The sequence below is a fragment of the Mirounga angustirostris genome, unplaced genomic scaffold, assembly GCF_029215605.1.
Source record: "Mirounga angustirostris isolate CCGP_5_RB_7025 unplaced genomic scaffold, mMirAng1.0.hap1 SCAF_3, whole genome shotgun sequence".
Lineage (NCBI taxonomy): Eukaryota > Metazoa > Chordata > Mammalia > Carnivora > Phocidae > Mirounga > Mirounga angustirostris.
In genome coordinates this window covers 82,456,085-82,476,036 of record NW_026991711.1, presented here as the reverse complement: position 1 = coordinate 82,476,036, position 19,952 = coordinate 82,456,085, and positions in this window count along the sequence as shown.

Genomic DNA, 19,952 nt, shown 5'->3' with positions numbered 1-19,952 from the left:
TTCCTCCCACAGACCGTGAAACAAATTGGGAGTCGTGCTCTGGCTTCTTCCGGAGCCTGAGTCTCACAAGGACAATATTTTGGGACTCCCTTGCAGTTCTCTCACACATGCACACAGCAAAATGCTTCCAGCCTCAGGAAGTCCTCTTTTCGCTGAAGCAGGAATTCTCTACAGACTTGTTCCTTCGACTCAGGTGCTTGGCTTTAGGCCTGCAGGGACACACGGGGCTAAGGTACTAGCCTTGTAAAGAAGGAGGGACTTGACAGCTTCCTTCTGTACCGGCCTGTTTCTCCATGGAGTTTACGTATGGAACCCGGCCCCAGGGTCTCCCCCACAATGCAAACTGCTTCCTCCCACAGAGAGGTCAGTGGTAGCCAAAGCACAGTTTCTGTACACTGTTGTTTCTAAGAGGTAGAAGGCAAGAGATTTGACTTCCATGCAGAAGTGGGGCCGGGGTGCTAGCTTCATGAAACAAGCGGGGAGTCGTGTCCTGCCTTCTGCCAGGGGCTGAGTCTCATTCGGAACCTGCCTCCAGACTCCCTTGCAGTGCTCTCACGCATGCACACAGCAAAATGCTTCCAGCCTCAGGAAGGCCTACTTTCGCTGAAGGAGGAATTCTCCTCAGACCGGTTCCTTCGACTTAAGTGCTTGGCTTTCGGCCTGCAGGCACACACGGGGCAAAGGTACTAGCCTCGTAAACAAGGAGTGAGGTGACAGCTTCCTTTTGCACCGGCCTGTTTCTCCATCGAGTTTACCTATGGAACCCGTGTCCAGGCTCTTACCCACAGTGCAGGGTAAAATGCTTCATCCCAGAGACCAGGAAACAAATTGGGAGTCGTGCTCTGGCTTCTTCCGGTGCCTGAGTCTCACACGGACAATGTTTTGGGACTCCCTTGCAGTTCTCTCGCATGCACACAGCAAAATGCTTCCAGCCTCAGGAAGGCCTCTTTTCGCTGAAGCAGGAATTCTCTACAGACTTGTTCCTTCGACTTAGGTGCTTGGCTTTAGGCCTGTAGGCACACACGGGGCAACCGTACTAGCCTCGTATAGAAGGAGGGAGGTGACAGCTTCCTTCTGCACCGGCCTGTTTCTCCATGGAGGTTACGTATGGAACCCGTCCCCAGGGTCTCACCCATGGTGCACACTGCCTCGTCCCACAGAGAGGTCGACGGTAGCCAAAGCACAGTTTCTGTACACTGTTGTTTCTAAGAGGTAGAACGCAAGCGATTTGACTTCCATGCAGAATTGGGGCCGCAGTTCTAGCTTTATGAAACAAGCGGGGAGTCGTGTGCTGCCTTCTGCCAGGGCCTGAGTCTCACTCGGAACCTGCCTCCGGAATCCCTTGCAGTTCTCTCACTCATGTACACAGCAAAATGCTTCCAGCCTCAGGAAGGCCTCTTTTCGCTAAAGCAGGAATTCTCTACAGACCTGTTCCTTCGACTTAAGTGCTTGGCTTTAGGCGTGCAGGCACACACGGGGCAACGGTACTAAGCTCGTAAACAAGGAGTGAGGTGACAGCTTCCTTCTGCACCGGCCTGTTTCTCCATCGAGTTTACCTATGGAACCCGTGCCCAGGCTCTTACCCACAGTGCAGGGTAAAATGCTTCCTCCCAGAGACCAGGAAACAAATTGGGAGTCGTGCTCTGGCTTCTTCCGTTGCCTGAGTCTCACAAGGACAATGTTTTGGGACTCCCTTGCAGTTCTCTCACGCATGCACACAGCAAAATGCTTCTAGCCTCAGGAAAGCCTCTTTTCGCTGAAGCAGGAATTCTCTACAGACTTGTTCCTTCGACTTAGGTGCTTGGCTTTAGGCCTGCAGGCACACACGGGGCTAAGGTACTAGCCTCGTAAAGAAGGAGGGAGGTGACAGCTTCCTTCTGCACCGGCCTGTTTCTCCATGGAGTTTACGTATGGAGCCCGACCCCAGGGTCTCCCCCACAGTGCAAACTGCTTCCTCCCACAGAGAGGTCGACGGTAGCCAAAGAACGGTTTCTGTACAATGTTGTTTCTAAGAGGTAGAACGCAAGCGATTTGACTTCCATGCAGAAGTGGGGCCGCAGTGCTAGCTTCATGAAACAAGCGGGGAGTCGTGTGCTGCCTTCTGCCAGGGCCTGAGTCTCACTCGGAACCTGCCTCCGGACTCCCTTGCAGTGCTCTCACGCATGTATACAGCAAAATGCTTCCAGCCTCAGGAAGGCCTAATTTCGCTGAAGGAGGAATTCTCTACAGACCTGTTCCTTTGACTTAACTGCTTGGCTTTCGGCCAGCAGGTACACACGGGGCAACGGTACTAGCCTCGTAAACAAAGAGTGAGGTTACAGCTTCCTTTGCACCGGCCTCTTTCTCCGTCCAGTTTACGTATGGAACCCATCCCCAGGCTCTCACCCACAGTGCAGAGTAAAGAGCTTCCTCCCACAGACCATGAAACAAGTGGGGAGTGGTGCTCTGCCTTCGTGCGGAGCCTGTGTCTCACACGGACAATGTTTTGGGACTCCCTTGCAGTGTTCTCACGCATGCACACAGCAAAATGCTTCCAGCCTCAGGAAGGATTAATTTCGCTGAAGGAGGAATTCTCTACAGACCTGTTCCTTCGACTTAACTGCTTGGCTTTCGGCCTGCAGGCACAAAAGGGGCAACGGTACTAGCCTCGGAAACAAGGAGTGAGGTGACAGCTTCCTTCTACATCGGCCTGTTTCTCCATCGAGTTTACCTATGGAACCCGTACCCAGGCTCTTACCCACAGTGCAGGGTAAAATGCTTCCTCCTACAGACCATGAAACAAATTGGGAGTCGTGCTCTGGCTTCTTCCGGTGCCTGAGTCTCAAACGGACAATGTTTTGGGACTCCCTTGCAGTGCTCTCACGCATGCACACAGCAAAATGCTTCCAGCGTCAGGAAGGCCTAATTACGCTGAAGCAGGAATTCTCTATAGAACTGTTCCTTCGACTTAAGTGCTTGGCTTTAGGCGTACAGGCACACACGGGGCAACGGTACTAGCCTCGTAAACAAGGAGTGAGGTGACAGCTTCCTTCTGCACCGGCCTGTTTCTCCATCGAGTTTACCTATGGAACCCGTGCCCAGCCTCTTACCCACAGTGCCGGGTAAAATGCTTCCTCCCACAGACCATGAAACAAATTGGGAGTCGTGCTCTGGCTTCTTCCGGGGCCTGAGTCTCACAGGGACATTGTTCTGGGACTCCCTTGCAGTGCTCTCACGCATGCACACAGCAAACTGCTTCCAACCTCAGGAAGGCCTCTTTTCGCAGAATCAGGAATTCTCTACAGACTTGTTCATTCGACTTAGGTGCTTGGCTTTAGGCCTGCAGGCACACACGGAGCAAAGGTACTAGCCTCGTAAAGAAGGAGGGAGGTGACAGCTTCCTTGTGCACCGGCCTGTTTCTCCATGGAGTTTACGTATCAACCCGTCCCCAGGGTCTCCCCCAGAGTGCAAACTGCTTTCTCCCACAGAGTGGTCGACGGTAGCCAAAGCACGGTTTCTGTACACAGTTGTTTCTAATAGGTAGAACGCAAGCGATTGACTTCCGTGAAGGAATGGGGCTGCAGTGCTAGCTTCATGAAACAAGTGGGGAGTCGTGTGCTGCCTTCTGCCAGGGCCTGAGTCTCACTCGGAACCCGCCTCCGGACTCTCTTGCAGTGCTCTCATGCATATACACACCAAAATGCTTCCAGGCTCAGGAAGGCCTATTTTCGCTGAAGGAGAAATTCTCCTCAGACCTGTTCCTTCGACTTAAGTGCTTGGCTTTCGGCCTGCAGGCACACACGGGGCAACGGTACTAGCCTCGTAAACAAGGAGTGAGGTGACAGCTTCCTTCTGCACCGGCCTCTTTCTCCATCGAGTTTACCTATGGAACCCGTGCCCAGGCTCTTACCCACAGTGCAGGGTGAAATCCTTCCTCCCACACACCATGAAACAAAATGGGAGTCGTGCTCTGGCTTCTTCCGATGCCTGATTCTCACACGGACAATGTTTTGGGACTCCCTTGCAGTTCACTCATGCATGCACACAGCAAAATGCTTCCAGCCTCAGGAAGGCCTCTTTTCGCTGAAGCAGGAATTCTCTGCAGACTTGTTCCTTCGACTTAGGTGCTTGGCTTTAGGCCTGCAGGCACACACGGGGCAACGGTACTAGCCTCATAAAGAAGGAGGGAGGTGACAGCTTCCTTCTGCACCGGCCTGTTTCTCCATGGAGTTTACATATGTAACCCGTCCCCAGGGTCTCCCCCACAGGGCAAACTGCTTCCTCCCACAGACAGGTCTACGTTAGCCAAAGCACGGTTTCTGTACACTGTGTTTTCCAGGAGGTATAACGCAAGCGATTTGACTTCCATGCAGAAGTTGGGCCGCAGTGCTAGCTTCATGAAACAAGTAGGGAGTCGTGCGCTGCCTTCTCCCGGTTCCTGAGTCTCCCACGGGAAATAGTTTGGGACTCAGTTGCAGTGCGCTCACGCATGCACACAGCAAGATGCGTCCACTCTCAGTCATGGCTCTTTTAGCCGAAGCAGGAATTCCCTACAGACTTGTTCCTTTGACTTAGGCGGTTGGCTTTCGGCCTGCAGGCTCACCCGGGGCAAGGGTACTGGCCTCCTCAAGAGGTGAGTTGAGAGCGGCCTTCCGTACCGGCCTCTTTCTCGCTCCATTTCACGTATGGGACCCTTTCCCCGGTCTCTCCTACACGAGCACTGTGAAATTCCTCTGGCTTCAGGAACGGCAATATTAACTAAAGCGCAGGAACTCTCTAGCATTGATTTTTGGTGTTAGTAGCCCGCCACCTAGGCATCCAGGCACACAAGGCAAAGCACGGCGAATCTCCTAACACAACAGGTGAGTCGACAGCAGCCTTCCTTACAGGCCTGCTTCTCACTCCGGGTTCCGTTTAGGTTCCATGTCGCATGCTTTCACAGAAACACACACGAGATGAAGTTCACGCTCAGGAAGGGCGATCTGTGCTGAGGCACGCGTTCTCTACAGTTTTGTTCCTTTGCGTAGGGTGGACGGCCCTTAGGACTCCACGCACATGCGGGAGAGCCGACCTAGGTTCCTGAAACAAGAGTTGAGTCGACGGGTGCCTTCTCTGCCCATGCTTATTTCTCCCTCGGAATTCTACTGGGACTCACTCCCCACATTTGCCCTGAGCAGAGTTCAAAATGCTGCCACCCTGCGGAGAGGCAGATGAACTGAAGCTGGTATTCTTTACTGCCTTCTTTCTACCAAATCAGTGTGGAGCCCTTAGAATTCCTAGGCACACATGGAGCAGTAAGGGTTAGCTTCAGGTAACAAGAGCTGAGTCGAGAGGTGCCTTTCGGCCCGGACATCTTCTCCCTCGGTTTCACGTGAGGAACGCGTTCCCCAGGCTCTCACCCACGGTAGCCCGGAAACTGCTTCTTCCCTCAGAGAGGTGGATGGTAGCTAAAGCACGGGTTCGCAACCGTGTTTTTTCTTCGAGTTCGAACGTTAACACTTAGGCTTCCATGTAAAAGTGAGGCCGCAGTGCGAGCTTCATGAAGCAAGTGGGGAGTTGTGCGCTGACTTCTGCCAGGGCCTGAGTCTCACTCGGAACATGCCTCCGGACTCCCTTGCAGTGCTCTCACGCATGCACACAGCAAAATGCTTCCAGCCTCAGGAAGGCCTCTTTTCACTGAAGCAAGAATTCTCTACAGACTTGTTCCTTCGACTTAGGTGCTTGGCTTTAGGCCTGCAGGCACACACGGGGCAAAGCTACTAGCCTCGTCAAGAAGGAGGGAGTTGACAGCTTCCTTCTGCACCGGCCTGTTTCTCCATGGAGTTTACGTATGGAACCCGTCCCCAGGGTCTCCCCCATAGTGCAAACTGCTGCCTCCCACAGAGAGGTCGACGGTAGCCAAAGCACGGTTTCTGTACACTGTTGTTTCTAAGGGGTAGTACGCAAGCGATTTGACTTCCATGCAGAAGAGGGGCCGCAGTGCTAGCTTCATGAAACAAGTGGGGAGTCGTGTGCTGCCTTCGGCCAGGGCCTGAGTCTCACTCGGAATCTGCCTCCGGACTCCCTTGCAGTGCTCTCACGCATGCACACAGCAAAATGCTTCCAGCCTCAGGAAGGCCTAGTTTCGCTGAAGGAGGAATTCTCCTCACACCTGTTCTTCGACTTCAGTGCTTGGCTTTCGGCCTGCAGGCACACACTGGGCAATGGTACTAGCCTCGTAAACAAGGAGTGAGGTGACAGCTTCCTTCTGCACCGGCCTCTTTCTCCATCCAGTTTACGTATGGAACCCATCCCCAGGCTCTCACCCACAGTTCAGAGTAAAGTGCTTCCTCTCACAGACCTTGAAACAAGTGGGGAGTGGTGCTCTGCCTTCTTGCGGAGCCTGAGTCTCACACGGACAATGTTTTGGGACTCCCTTGCAGTGCTCTCACGCATGCACACAGCAAAATGCTTCCAGCCTCAGGAAGGCCTCTTTTCGCTGAAGCAGGAATTCCCTACAGTCTTGTTCCTTCGACTTAGGTGCTTGGCGTTATGCCTGCAGGCACAAAAGGGGCAACGGTACTAGCCTCGTAAACAAGGAGTGAGGTGACAGCTTCCTTCTGCACCGGCCTGTTTCTCCATCGAGTTTACCTATGGAACCCGTGCCCAGGCTCTTACCCACAGTGCAGGGTAAAATGCTTCCTCCCACAGACCATGAAACAAATTGGGAGTCGTGCTCTGGCTTCTTCCGGGGCCTGAGTCTAACAAGGACAATGTTTTGGGACTCCCTTGCAGTTCTCTCACGCATGCACACAGCAAACTGTTTCCAGCCTCAGGAAGGCCTCTTTAGGCTGAACCAGGAATTCTCTACAGACTTGTTCCTTCGACTTAGGTGCTTGGCTTTAGGCCTGCAGGCACACACGGGGCAAAGGTACTAGCCTCGTAAAGAAGGAGGGAGTTGACAGCTTCCTTCTGCACCGGCCTGTTTCTCCATGGAGTTTACGTATGGAACCCGTCCCCAGAGTCTCCCCCAGAGTGCAAACTGCTTCCTCCCACAGAGAGGTCGACGATAGCCAAAGCACGGTTTCTGTACACTTTTGTTCCTAAGAGGTAGAACGCAAGCGATTTGACTTCCGTGCAGAAGTGGGGCTGCAGTGCTAGCTTCATGAAGCAAGTGGGGAGTCGTGCGCTGCCTTCTGCCAGGGCCTGAGTCTCACTCGGAACATGCCTCCAGACTCCCTTGCAGTGCTCTCACGCATGCACACAGCAAAATGCTTCCAGCCTCAGGAAGGCCTACTTTCGCTGAAGCAGGAATTCTCTACAGACCTCTTCCTTCGACTTAAGTGCTTGGCTTTAGTCCTGCAGGCACACACGCGGCAACGGGACTAGCCTCGTAAACAAGGAGTGAGGTGACAGCTTCCTTCTCCACCGGCCTGTTTCTCCTTCGAGTTCACCTATGGAACTCGTGCCCAGGCTCTTACCCACAGTGCAGAGTAAAATGCTTCCTCACACAGACCATGAAACAAATTGGGAGTCGTGCTCTGGCTTCTTCCGGGGCCTGATTCTCACAGGGACATTGTTCTGGGACTCCCTTGCAGTGCTCTCACGCATGCACACAGCAAACTGCTTCCAGCCTCAGGAAGGCCTCTTTTCGCTGAAGCAGGAATTCTCTACAGACTTGTTCCTTCGACTTAGGTGCTTGGCTTTAGGCTTGCAGGCACACACGGGGCCACGGTACTAGCGTCGTAAAGAAGGAGGGAGGTGACAGCTTCCTTCTGCACCGGCCTGTTTCTCCATCGAGTTTACGTATGGAACCCGTGCCCAGGGTCTCCCCCACAGTGCCAACTGCTTCCTCCCACAGAGAGGTCGACGGTAGCCAAAGCACGGTTTCTGTACACTGTTGTTTCTAAGAGGTAGAACGCAAGCGATTTGACTTCCATGCAGAAGTGGGGCTGCAGTGCTAGCTTCATGAAACAAGTGGGGAGTCGTGTGCTGCCTTCGGCCAGGGCCTGAGTCTCACTCGGAACCCGCCTCCGGACTCTCTTGCAGTGCTCTCACGCATATACACACCAAAATGCTTCCAGGCTCAGGAAGGCCTATTTTCGCTGAAGGAGAAATTCTCCTCAGACCTGTTCCTTCGACTTAAGTGCTTGGCTTTCGCCCTGCAGGCTCACACCGGGCAACGGTACTAGCCTCATAAAGAAGGAGGGAGGTGACAGCTTCCTTCTGCACCGGCCTCTTTCTCCGTCCAGTTTACGTATGGAACCCATTCCCAGGCTCTCACCCAAAGTGCAGAGTAAAGTGCTTCCTCCTACAGACCATGAACCAAGTGGGGAGTGGTGCTCTGCCTTCTTGCGGAGCCTGAGTCTCACACGGACAATGTTTTGGGACTCCCTTGCAGTGCTCTCACGCATGCACGCAACAAAATGCTTCCAGCCTCAGGAAGGCCTCTTTTCGCTGAAGCAGGAATTCTCTACAGTCTTGTTCCTTCGACTTAGGGGCTTGGCTTTAGGCCTGCAGGCACACACGGGACAACGGTACTAGCCTTGTAAACAAGGGGTGAGGTGACAGGTTCCTTCTGCACCGGCCTGTTGCTCCATCGAGTTTACCTATGGAACCCGAGCCCACACTCTTACCCACAGTGCAGGGTAAAATGCTTCCTCCCACAGATCATGAAACAAATTGGGAGTCGTGCTCTGGCTTCTTCCGGGGCCTGAGTCTCACACGGACAATGTTTTGGGACTCCCTTGCAGTTCTCTCACGCATGCACACAGCAAACTGCTTCCAGCCTCAGGAAAGCCTAATTTCGCTGAAGGAGGAATTCTCTACAGACCTCTTCCTTCGACTTAAGTGCTTGGCTTTCGGCCTGCAGGCACACACGGGGCAACGGTACTAGCCTCGTAAACAAGGAGTGAGGTGACAGCTTCCTTCTGCACCGGCCTCTTTCTCCATCGAGTTTACCTATGGAACCCGTGCCCAGGCTCTTACCCACAGTGCAGGGTAAAATCCTTCCTCCCACACACCATGAAACAAAATGGGAGTCGTGCTCTGGCTTCTTCCGATGCCTGATTCTCACACGGACAATGTTTTGGGACTCCCTTGCAGTTCACTCATGCATGCACACAGCAAAATGCTTCCAGCCTCAGGAAGGCCTCTTTTCGCTGAAGCAGGAATTCTCTGCAGACTTGTTCCTTCAACTTAGGTGCTTGGCTTTAGGCCTGCAGGCACACAGGGGGCAACGGTACTAGCCTCATAAAGAAGGAGGGAGGTGACAGCTTCCTTCTGCACCGGCCTGTTTCTCCATGGAGTTTACATATGGAACCCGTCCCCAGGGTCTCCCCCACAGTGCAAACTGCTTCCTCCCACAGAGAGGTCTACGTTAGCCAAAGCACGGTTTCTGTACACTGTGTTTTCCAGGAGGTATAACGCAAGCGATTTGTCTTCCATGCAGAAGTTGGGCCGCAGTGCTAGCTTCATGAAACAAGTAGGGAGTCGTGCGCTGCCTTCTCCCGGTTCCTGAGTCTCGCACGGGAAATACTTTGGGACTCAGTTGCAGTGCGCTCACGCATGCACACAGCAAGATGCGTCCACTCGCAGTCATGGCTCTTTTAGCCGAAGCAGGAATTCCCTACAGACTTGTTCCTTTGACTTAGGCGGTTGGCTTTCGGCCTGCAGGCATACCCGGGGCAAGGGTACTGGCCTCCTCAAGAGGTGAGTTGAGAGCGGCCTTCCGTACCGGCCTCTTTCTCGCTCCATTTCACGTATGGGACCCTTTCCCCGGTCTCTCCTACACGAGCACTGTGAAATTCCTCTGGCTTCAGGAACGGCAATATCAACTAAAGCGCAGGAACTCTCTAGCATTGATTCTTGGTGTTAGTAGCCCGCCACCTAGGCATCCAGGCACACAAGGCAAAGCACGGCGAATCTCCTAACACAACAGGTGAGTCGACAGCAGCCTTCCTTACAGGCCTGCTTCTCACTCCGGGTTCCGTTTAGGTTCCATGTCGCATGCTTTCACAGAAACACACCCGAGATGAAGTTCACGCTCAGGAAGGGCGATCTGTGCTGAGGAACGCGTTCTCTACAGTTTTGTTCCTTTGCGTAGGGTGGACGGACCTTAGGAATCCACGCACACGCGGGAAAGCCGACCTAGGTTCCTGAAACAAGAGTTGAGTCGACGGGTGCCTTCTCTGCCCATGCTTATTTCTCCCTCAGAATTCTACTGGGACTCACTCCCCACATTTGCCCTGAAGCAGAGTTCAAAATGCTGCCACCCTGTGGAGAGGCAGATGAACTGAAGCTGGGGTTCTTTACTGGCTTCTTTCTGCCAAATCAGTGTGGAGCCCTTAGCATTCCTAGGCACACATGGAGCAGTAAGGGTTAGCTTCAGGTAACAAGAGCTGAGTCGAGAGGTGCCTTCTGGCCCGGACATCTTCTCCCTCGGTTTCACGCGGGGAACGCGTTCCCCAGGCTCTCAACCACGGTAGCCCGGAAACTGCTTCTTCCCTCAGAGAGGTGGATGGTAGCTAAAGCACGGTTTCGCTACCGTGTTGTTTCTTCGAGTTCGAACGTTAACAGTTAGGCTTCCATGTAAAAGTGAGGCCGCAGTGCGAGCTTCATGAAGCAAGTGGGGAGTCGTGCGCTGCCTTCTGCAAGGGCCTGAGTCTCACTCGGAACATGCCTCCGGACTCCCTTGCAGTGCTCTCACGCATGCACACAGCAAAATGCTTCCAGCCTCAGGAAGGCCTACTTTCGCTGAAGCAGGAATTCTCTACAGACCTCTTCCTTCGACTTAAGTGCTTGGCTTTAGGCCTGCAGGCACACACGCGGCAACGGTACTAGCCTCGTAAACAAGGAGTGAGGTGACAGCTTCCTTCTTCACCGGCCTGTTTCTCCATCGAGTTCACCTATGGAACCCGTGCCCAGGCTCTTACCCACAGTGCAGGGTAAAATGCTTCCTCACACAGACCATGAAACAAATTGGGAGTCGTGCTCTGGCTTCTTCCGGGGCCTGATTCTCACAGGGACATTGTTCTGGGACTCCCTTGCCGTGCTCTCACGCATGCACACAGCAAACTGCTTCCAGCCTCAGGAAGGCTTCTTTTCGCTGAAGCAGGAATTCTCTACAGACTTGTTCCTTCGACTTAGGTGCTTGGCTTTAGGCTTGCAGGCACACACGGGGCAACGGTACTAGCCTCGTAAAGAAGGAGGGAGGTGACAGCTTCCTTCTGCACCGGCCTGTTTCTCCATCGAGTTTACGTATGGAACCCGTGCCCAGGGTCTCCCCCACAGTGCCAACTGCTTCCTCCCACAGAGAGGTCGACGGTAGCCAAAGCACGGTTTCTGTACACTGTTGTTTCGAAGAGGTAGAACGCAAGCGATTTGACTTCCATGCAGAAGTGGGGCTGCAGTGCTAGCTTCATGAAACAAGTGGGGAGTCGTGTGCTGCCTTCTGCCAGGGCCTGAGTCTCACTCGGAACCCGCCTCCGGACTCTCTTGCAGTGCTCTCACGCATATACACACCAAAATGCCTCCACGCTCAGGAAGGCCTCTTTTCGCTGAAGGAGAAATTCTCCTCAGACCTGTTCCTTCGAATTAAGTGCTTGGCTTTCGGCCTGCAGGCACACACGGGGCAACGGTACTAGACTCTTAAACAAAGAGTGACGTGACAGCTTCCCTCTGCACCGGCCTCTTTCTCCGTCCAGTTTACGTATGGAACCCATTCCCAGGCTCTCACCCAAAGTGCAGAGTAAAGTGCTTCCTCCTACAGACCATCAAACAAGTGGGGAGTGGTGCTCTGCCTTCTGGCAGAGCCTGAGTCTCACACGGACAATGTTTTGGGACTCCCTTGCAGTTCTCTCACGCATGCACACAGCAAACTGCTTCCAGCCTCAGGAAGGCCTCTTTTCCCTGAAAGAGGAATCCTCTACAGACTTGTTCCTTCGACTTAGGTGCTTGGCTTTAGGCCTGCAGGCACACACGGGGCAAAGGTACTAGCCTCGTAAAGAAGGAGGGAGTTGACAGCTTCCTTCTGTACCGGCCTGTTTCTCCATGGAGTTTACGTATGGAACCCGTCCCCAGGGTCTCCCCCAGAGTGCAAACTGCTTCCTCCCACAGAGAGGTCTACGTTAGCCAAAGCACGGTTTCTGTACACTGTGTTTTCCAGGAGGTATAACGCAAGCGATTTGACTTCCATGCAGAAGTTGGGCCGCAGTGCTAGCTTCATGAAACAAGTAGGGAGTCGTGCGCTGCCTTCTCCCGGTTCCTGAGTCTCGCACGGGAAATACTTTGGGACTCAGTTGCAGTGCGCTCACGCATGCACACAGCAAGATGCGTCCACTCGCAGTCATGGCTCTTTTAGCCGAAGCAGGAATTCCCTACAGACTTGTTCCTTTGACTTAGGCGGTTGGCTTTCGGCCTGCAGGCATACCCGGGGCAAGGGTACTGGCCTCCTCAAGAGGTGAGTTGAGAGCGGCCTTCCGTACCGGCCTCTTTCTCGCTCCATTTCACGTATGGGACCCTTTCCCCGGTCTCTCCTACACGAGCACTGTGAAATTCCTCTGGCTTCAGGAACGGCAATATTAACTAAAGCGCAGGAACTCTCTAGCATTGATTTTTGGTGTTAGTAGCCCGCCACCTAGGCATCTAGGCACACAAGGCAAAGCACGGCGAATCTCCTAACACAACAGGTGAGTCGACAGCAGCCTTCCTTACAGGCCTGCTTCTCACTCCGGGTTCCGTTTAGGTTCCATGTCGCATGCTTTCACAGAAACACACACGAGATGAAGTTCACGCTCAGGAAGGGCGATCTGTGCTGAGGCACGCGTTCTCTACAGTTTTGTTCCTTTGCGTAGGGTGGACGGCCCTTAGGACTCCACGCACACGCGGGAGAGCCGACCTAGGTTCCTGAAACAAGAGTTGAGTCGACGGGTGCCTTCTCTGCCCATGCTTATTTCTCCCTCGGAATTCTACTGGGACTCACTCCCCACATTTGCCCTAAAGCAGAGTTCAAAATGCTGCCACCCTGCGGAGAGGCAGATGAACTGAAGCTGGGATTCTTTACTGCCTTCTTTCTGCCAAATCAGTGTGGAGCCCTTAGCATTCCTAGGCACACATGGAGCAGTAAGGGTTAGCTTCAGGTAACAAGAGCTGAGTCGAGAGGTGCCTTCTGGCCCGGACATCTTCTCCCTCGGTTTCACGTGAGGAACGCGTTCCCCAGGCGCTCACCCACGGTAGCCCGGAAACTGCTTTTTCCCTCACAAAGGTGGAAGGTGGCAAAAGCACGGTTTCGCAACCTTGTTGTTTATTCGAGTTTGAACGTTAACAGTTAGGCTTCCATGTAAAAGTGAGGCCGCAGTGCGAGCTTCATGAAGCAAGTGGGGAGTCGTGAGCTGCCTTCTGCCAGGGCCTGAGTCTCACTCGGAACATGCCTCCGGACTCCCTTGCAGTGCTCTCACGCATGCACACAGCAAACTGCTTCCAGCCTCAGGAAGGCCTAATTTCGCTGAAGCAGGAATTCTCTACAGACCTGTTCCTTCGACTTAAGTGCTTGGCTTTCGGCCTGCAGGCACACACGGGGCAACGGTACTAGCCTCGTAAACAAGGAGTGAGGTGACAGCTTCCTTCTGCACCGGCCTCTTTCTCCGTCCAGTTTACGTATAGAACCCATCCCCAGGCTCTCACCCACAGTACAGAGTAAAGTGCTTCTTCCCATAGACCATGAAACAAGTGGGGAGTGGTGCTCTGCCTTCTTGCGGAGCCTGAGTCTCACACGGACAATGTTTTGGGACTCCCATGCAGTGCTCTCACGCATGCACACAGCAAAATGCTTCCAGCCTCAGGAAGGCCTCTTTTCGCTGAAGCAGGAATTCCCTACAGTCTTGTTCCTTCGACTTAGGTGCTTGGCGTTACGCCTGCAGGCACAAAAGGGGCAACGGTACTAGCCTCGGAAACAAGGAGTGAGGTGACAGCTTCCTTCTGCACCGGCCTGTTTCTCCATCGAGTTTACCTATGGAACCCGTGCCCAGGCTCTTACCCACAGTGCAGGGTAAAATGCTTCCTCCCACAGACCATGAAACAAATTGGGAGTCGTGCTCTGGCTTCTTCCGGGGCCTGAGTCTAACAAGGACAATGTTTTGGGAGTCCCTTGCAGTTCTCTCACGCAAGCACACAGCAAACTGCTTCCAGCTTCAGGAAGGCCTCTTTTCGCAGAAACAGGAATTCTCTACAGACTTGTTCCTTCGACTTAGGTGCTTGGCTTTAGGCCTGCAGGCACACACGGGGCAAAGGTACTAGCCTCGTCAAGAAGGAGGGAGTTGACAGCTTCCTTCTGCACCGGCCTGTTTCTCCATGGAGTTTACGTATGGAACCCGTCCCCAGGGTCTCCCCCAGAGTGCAAACTGCTTCCTCCCACAGAGAGGTCGACGATAGCCAAAGCACGGTTTCTGTACACTTTTGTTCCTAAGTGGTAGAACGCAAGCGATTTGACTTCCGTGCAGCAGTGGGGCTGCAGTGCTAGCTTCATGAAGCAAGTGGGGAGTCGTTTGCTGCCTTCTGCCAGGGCCTGAGTCTCACTCGGAACATGCCTCCGGACTCCCTTGCAGTGCTCTCACGCATGTACACAGCAAAATGCTTCCAGCCTCAGGAAGGCTTATTTTGGTTAAGCAGGAATTCTCTACAGACCTCTTCCTTCGACTTAAGTGCTTGGCTTTAGTCCTGCAGGCACACACGCGGCAACGGTACTAGCCTCGTAAACAAGGAGTGAGGTGACAGCTTCCTTCTACACCGGCCTGTTTCTCCATCGAGTTCACCTATGGAACCCGTGCCCAGGCTCTTACCCACAGTGCAGGGTAAAATGCTTCCTCACACAGACCATGAAACAAATTGGGAGTCGTGCTCTGGCTTCTTCCGGGGCCTGATTCTCACAGGGACATTGTTCTGGGACTCCCTTGCAGTGCTCTCACGCATGCACACAGCAAACTGCTTCCAGCCTCAGGAAGGCCTCTTTTCGCTGAAGCAGGAATTCTCTACAGACTTGTTCCTTCGACTTAGGTGCTTGGCTTTAGGCTTGCAGGCACACACGGGGCAACGGTACTAGCCTCGTAAAGAAGGAGGGAGGTGACAGCTTCCTTCTGCACCGGCCTGTTTCTCCATCGAGTTTACGTATGGAACCCGTGCCCAGGGTCTCCCCCACAGTGCCAACTGCTTCCTCCCACAGAGAGGTCGACGGTAGCCAAAGCACGGTTTCTGTACACTGTTGTTTCGAAGAGGTAGAACGCAAGCGATTTGACATCCATGCAGAAGTGGGGCTGCAGTGCTAGCTTCATGAAACAAGTGGGGAGTCGTGTGCTGCCTTCTGCCAGGGCCTGAGTCTCACTCGGAACCCGCCTCCGGACTCTCTTGCAGTGCTCTCACGCATATACACACCAAAATGCTTCCAGGCTCAGGAAGGCCTCTTTTCGCTGAAGGAGAAATTCTCCTCAGACCTGTACCTTCGACTTAAGTGCTTGGCTTTCGGCCTGCAGGCACACACGGGGCAACGGTACTAGCCTCGTAAACAAGGAGTGAGGTGACAGCTTCCTTCTGCACCGGCCTCTTTCTCCATCGAGTTTACCTATGGAACCCGTGCCCAGGCTCTTACCCACAGTGCAGGGTAAAATCCTTCCTCCCACACACCATGAAACAAAATGGGAGTCGTGCTCTGGCTTCTTCCGATGCCTGATTCTCACACGGACAATGTTTTGGGACTCCCTTGCAGTTCACTCATGCATGCACACAGCAAAATGCTTCCAGCCTCAGGAAGGCCTCTTTTCGCTGAAGCAGGAATTCTCTACAGTCTTATTCCTTCGACTTAGGGGCTTGGCTTTAGGCCTGCAGGCACACACGGGACAACGGTACTAGCCTGGTAAACAAGGAGTGAGCTGACAGGTTCCTTCTGCACCGGCCTGTTGCTCCATCGAGTTTACCTATGGAACCCGAGCCCACACTCTTACCCACAGTGCAGGGTAAAATGCTTCCTCCCACAGATCATGAAACAAATTGGGAGTCGTGCTCTGGCTTCTTCCGGGGCCTGAGTCTCACACGGACAATGTTTTGGGACTCCCTTGCAGTTCTCTCACGCATGCACACAGCAAACTGCTTCCAGCCTCAGGAAAGCCTAATTTCGCTGAAGGAGGAATTCTCTACAGACATGTTCCTTCGACTTAAGTGCTTGGCTTTCGGCCTGCAGGCACACACGGGGCAACGGTACTAGCCTCGGAAACAAGGAGTGAGGTGACAGCTTCCTTCTGCACCGGCCTCTTTCTCCATCGAGTTTACCTATGGAACCCGTGCCCAGGCTCTTACCCACAGTGCAGGGTAAAATCCTTCCTCCCACACACCATGAAACAAATTGGGAGTCGTGCTCTGGCTTCTTCCGGTGCCTGATTCTCACACGGACAATGTTTTGGGACTCCCTTGCAGTTCACTCATGCATGCACACAGCAAAATGCTTCCAGCCTCAGGAAGGCCTCTTTTCGCTGAAGCAGGAATTCTCTGCAGACTTGTCCTTCGACTTAGGTGCTTGGCTTTAGGCCTGCAGGCACACACGGGGCAACGGTACTAGCCTCATAAAGAAGGAGGGAGGTGACAGCTTCCTTCTGCACCGGCCTGTTTCTCCATGGAGTTTACATATCGAACCCGTCCCCAGGGTCTCCCCCACAGTGCAAACTGCTTCCTCCCACAGAGAGGTCTACGTTAGCCAAAGCACGGTTTCTGTACACTGTGTTTTCCAGGAGGTATAACGCAAGCGATTTGACTTCCATGCAGACGTTGGGCCGCAGTGCTAGCTTCATGAAACAAGTAGGGAGTCGTGCGCTGCCTTCTCCCGGTTCCTGAGTCTCCCACGGGAAATGGTTTGGGACTCAGTTGCAGTGCGCTCACGCATGCACACAGCAAGATGCGTCCACTCTCAGTCATGGCTCTTTTAGCCGAAGCAGGAATTCCCTACAGACTTGTTCCTTTGACTTAGGCGGTTGGCTTTCGGCCTGCAGGCACACCCGGGGCAAGGGTACTGGCCTCCTCAACAAGAGGTGAGTTGAGAGCGGCCTTCCGTACCGGCCTCTTTCTCGCTCCATTTCACGTATGGGACCCTTTCCCCGGTCTCTCCTACACGAGCACTGTGAAATTCCTCTGGCTTCAGGAACGGCAATATTAACTAAAGCGCAGGAACTCTCTAGCATTGATTCTTGGTGTTAGTAGCCCGCCACCTAGGCATCCAGGCACACAAGGCAAAGCACGGCGAATCTCCTAACACAACAGGTGAGTCGACAGCAGCCTTCCTTACAGGCCTGCTTCTCACTCCGGGTTCCGTTTAGGTTCCATGTCGCATGCTTTCACAGAAACACACACGAGATGAAGTTCACGCTCAGGAAGGGCGATCTGTGCTGAGGCACGCGTTCTCTACAGTTTTGTTCCTTTGCGTAGGGTGGACGGCCCTTAGGACTCCACGCACACGCGGGAGAGCCGACCTAGGTTCCTGAAACAAGAGTTTAGTCGACGGGTGCCTTCTCTGCCCATGCTTATTTCTCCCTCGGAATTCTACTGGGACTCACTCCCCACATTTGCCCTGAAGCAGAGTTCAAAATGCTGCCACCCTGTGGAGAGGCAGATGAACTGAAGCTGGGGTTCTTTACTGGCTTCTTTCTGCCAAATCAGTGTGGAGCCCTTAGCATTCCTAGGCACACATGGAGCAGTAAGGGTTAGCTTCAGGTAACAAGAGCTGAGTCGAGAGGTGCCTTCTGGCCCGGACATCTTCTCCCTCAGTTTCACGCGGGGAACGCGTTCCCCAGGCTCTCACCCACGGTAGCCCGGAAACTGCTTCTTCCCTCAGAGAGGTGGATGGTAGCTAAAGCACGGTTTCGCTACCGTGTTGTTTTTTCGAGTTCGAACGTTAACAGTTAGGCTTCCATGTAAAAGTGAGGCCGCAGTGCGAGCTTCATGAAGCAAGTGGGGAGTCGTGGCTGCCTTCTGCAAGGGCCTGAGTCTCACTCGGAACATGCCTCCGGAGTCCCTTGCAGTGCTCTCACGCATGCACACAGCAAAATGCTTCCAGCCTCAGGAAGGCCTCTTTTCGCTGAAGCAGGAATTCTCTACAGACCTGTTCCTTCGACTTAAGTGCTTGGCTTTAGGCGTGCAGGCACACACGGGGCAACGGTACTAGCCTCGTAAACAAGGAGTGAGGTGACAGCGTCCTTCTGCACCGGCCTGTTTCTCCATCGAGTTTACCTATGGAACCCGTGCCCAGGCTCTTACTCCCAGTGCAGGGTAAAATGCTTCCTCCCACAGACCATGAAACAAATTGGGAGTCCTGCTCTGGCTTCGTCCGTGGTCTGAGTCTCACACTGACAATGTTTTGGGACTCCCTTGCAGTTCTCTCATGCATGCACACAGCAAACTGCTTCCAGCCTCAGGAAGGCCTCTTTTCACTGAAGCAAGAATTCTCTACAGACTTGTTCCTTCGACTTAGGTGCTTGGCTTTAGGCCTGCAGGCGCACACGGGGCAAAGCTACTAGCCTCGTCAAGAAGGAGGGAGTTGACAGCTTCCTTCTGCACCGGCCTGTTTCTCCATGGAGTTTACGTATGGAACCCGTCCCCAGGGTCTCCCCCACAGTGCAAACTGCTGCTTCCCACAGAGAGGTCGACGGTAGCCAAAGCACGGTTTCTGTACACTGTTGTTTCTAAGAGGTAGTACGCAAGCGATTTGACTTCCATGCAGAAGAGGGGCCGCAGTGCTAGCTTCATGAAACAAGTGGGGAGTCGTGTGCTGCCTTCGGCCAGGGCCTGAGTCTCACTCGGAACATGCCTCCGGACTCCCTTGCAGTGCTCTCACGCATGTACACAGCAAAATGCTTCCAACCTCACGAAGGCCTAATTTCGCTGAAGGAGGATTTCTCCTCAGACCTGTTCCTTCGACTTAAGTCCTTGGCTTTCGACCTGCAGGCACACACGGGGCAACGGTACTAGCCTCGTAAACAGTGAGGTGAGAGCTTCGTTCTGCACCGGCCTCTTTCTCCGTCCATTTTACGTATGGAACCCATCCCCAGGCTCTCACCCACAGTGCAGAGTAAAGTGCTTCCTCCCATAGACCATGAAACAAGTGGGGAGTGGTGCTCTGCCTTCTTGCGGAGCCCGAGTCTCACACGGACAATGTTTTGGAACTCCCTTGCAGTGCTCTCACGCATGCACACAGCAAAATGCTTCCAGCCTCAGGAAGGCCTCTTTTCGCTGAAACAGGAATTCTCTACAGACTTGTTCCTTCGACTTAGGTGCTTGGCTTTAGGCCTGCAGGCACACACGGGGCAAAGGTACTAGCCTCGTATAGAAGGAGGGAGTTGACAGCTTCCTTCTGCACCGGCCTGTTTCTCCATGGACTTTACGTATGGAACCCGTCCCCAGGGTCTACCCCACAGTGCAAACTGCTTCCTCCCACAGAGAGGTCGACGATAGCCAAAGCACGGTTTCTGTACACTGTTGTTTCTAAGAGGTAGAACGCAAGCGATTTGACTTCCGTGCAGAAGTGGGGCTGCAGTGCTAGCTTCATGAAACAAGTGGGGAGTCGTGTGCTGCCTTCTGCCAGGGCCTGAGACTCACTCGGAATCTGCCTCCGGACTCCCTTGCAGTGCTCTCACGCATGCACACAGCAAAATGCTTCCAGCCTCAGGAAGGCCTAGTTTCGCTGAAGGAGGAATTCTCCTCACACCTCTTCTTCGACTTCAGTGCTTGGCTTTCGGCCTGCAGGCACACACTGGGCAATGGTACTAGCCTCGTAAACAAGGAGTGAGGTGACAGCTTCCTTCTGCACCGGCCTCTTTCTCCATCCAGTTTACGTATGGAACCCATCCCCAGGCTTTCACCCACAGTGCAGAGTAAAGTGCTTCCTCTCACAGACCTTGAAACAAGTGGGGAGTGGTGCTCTGCCTTCTTGCGGAGCCTGAGTCTCACACGGACAATGTTT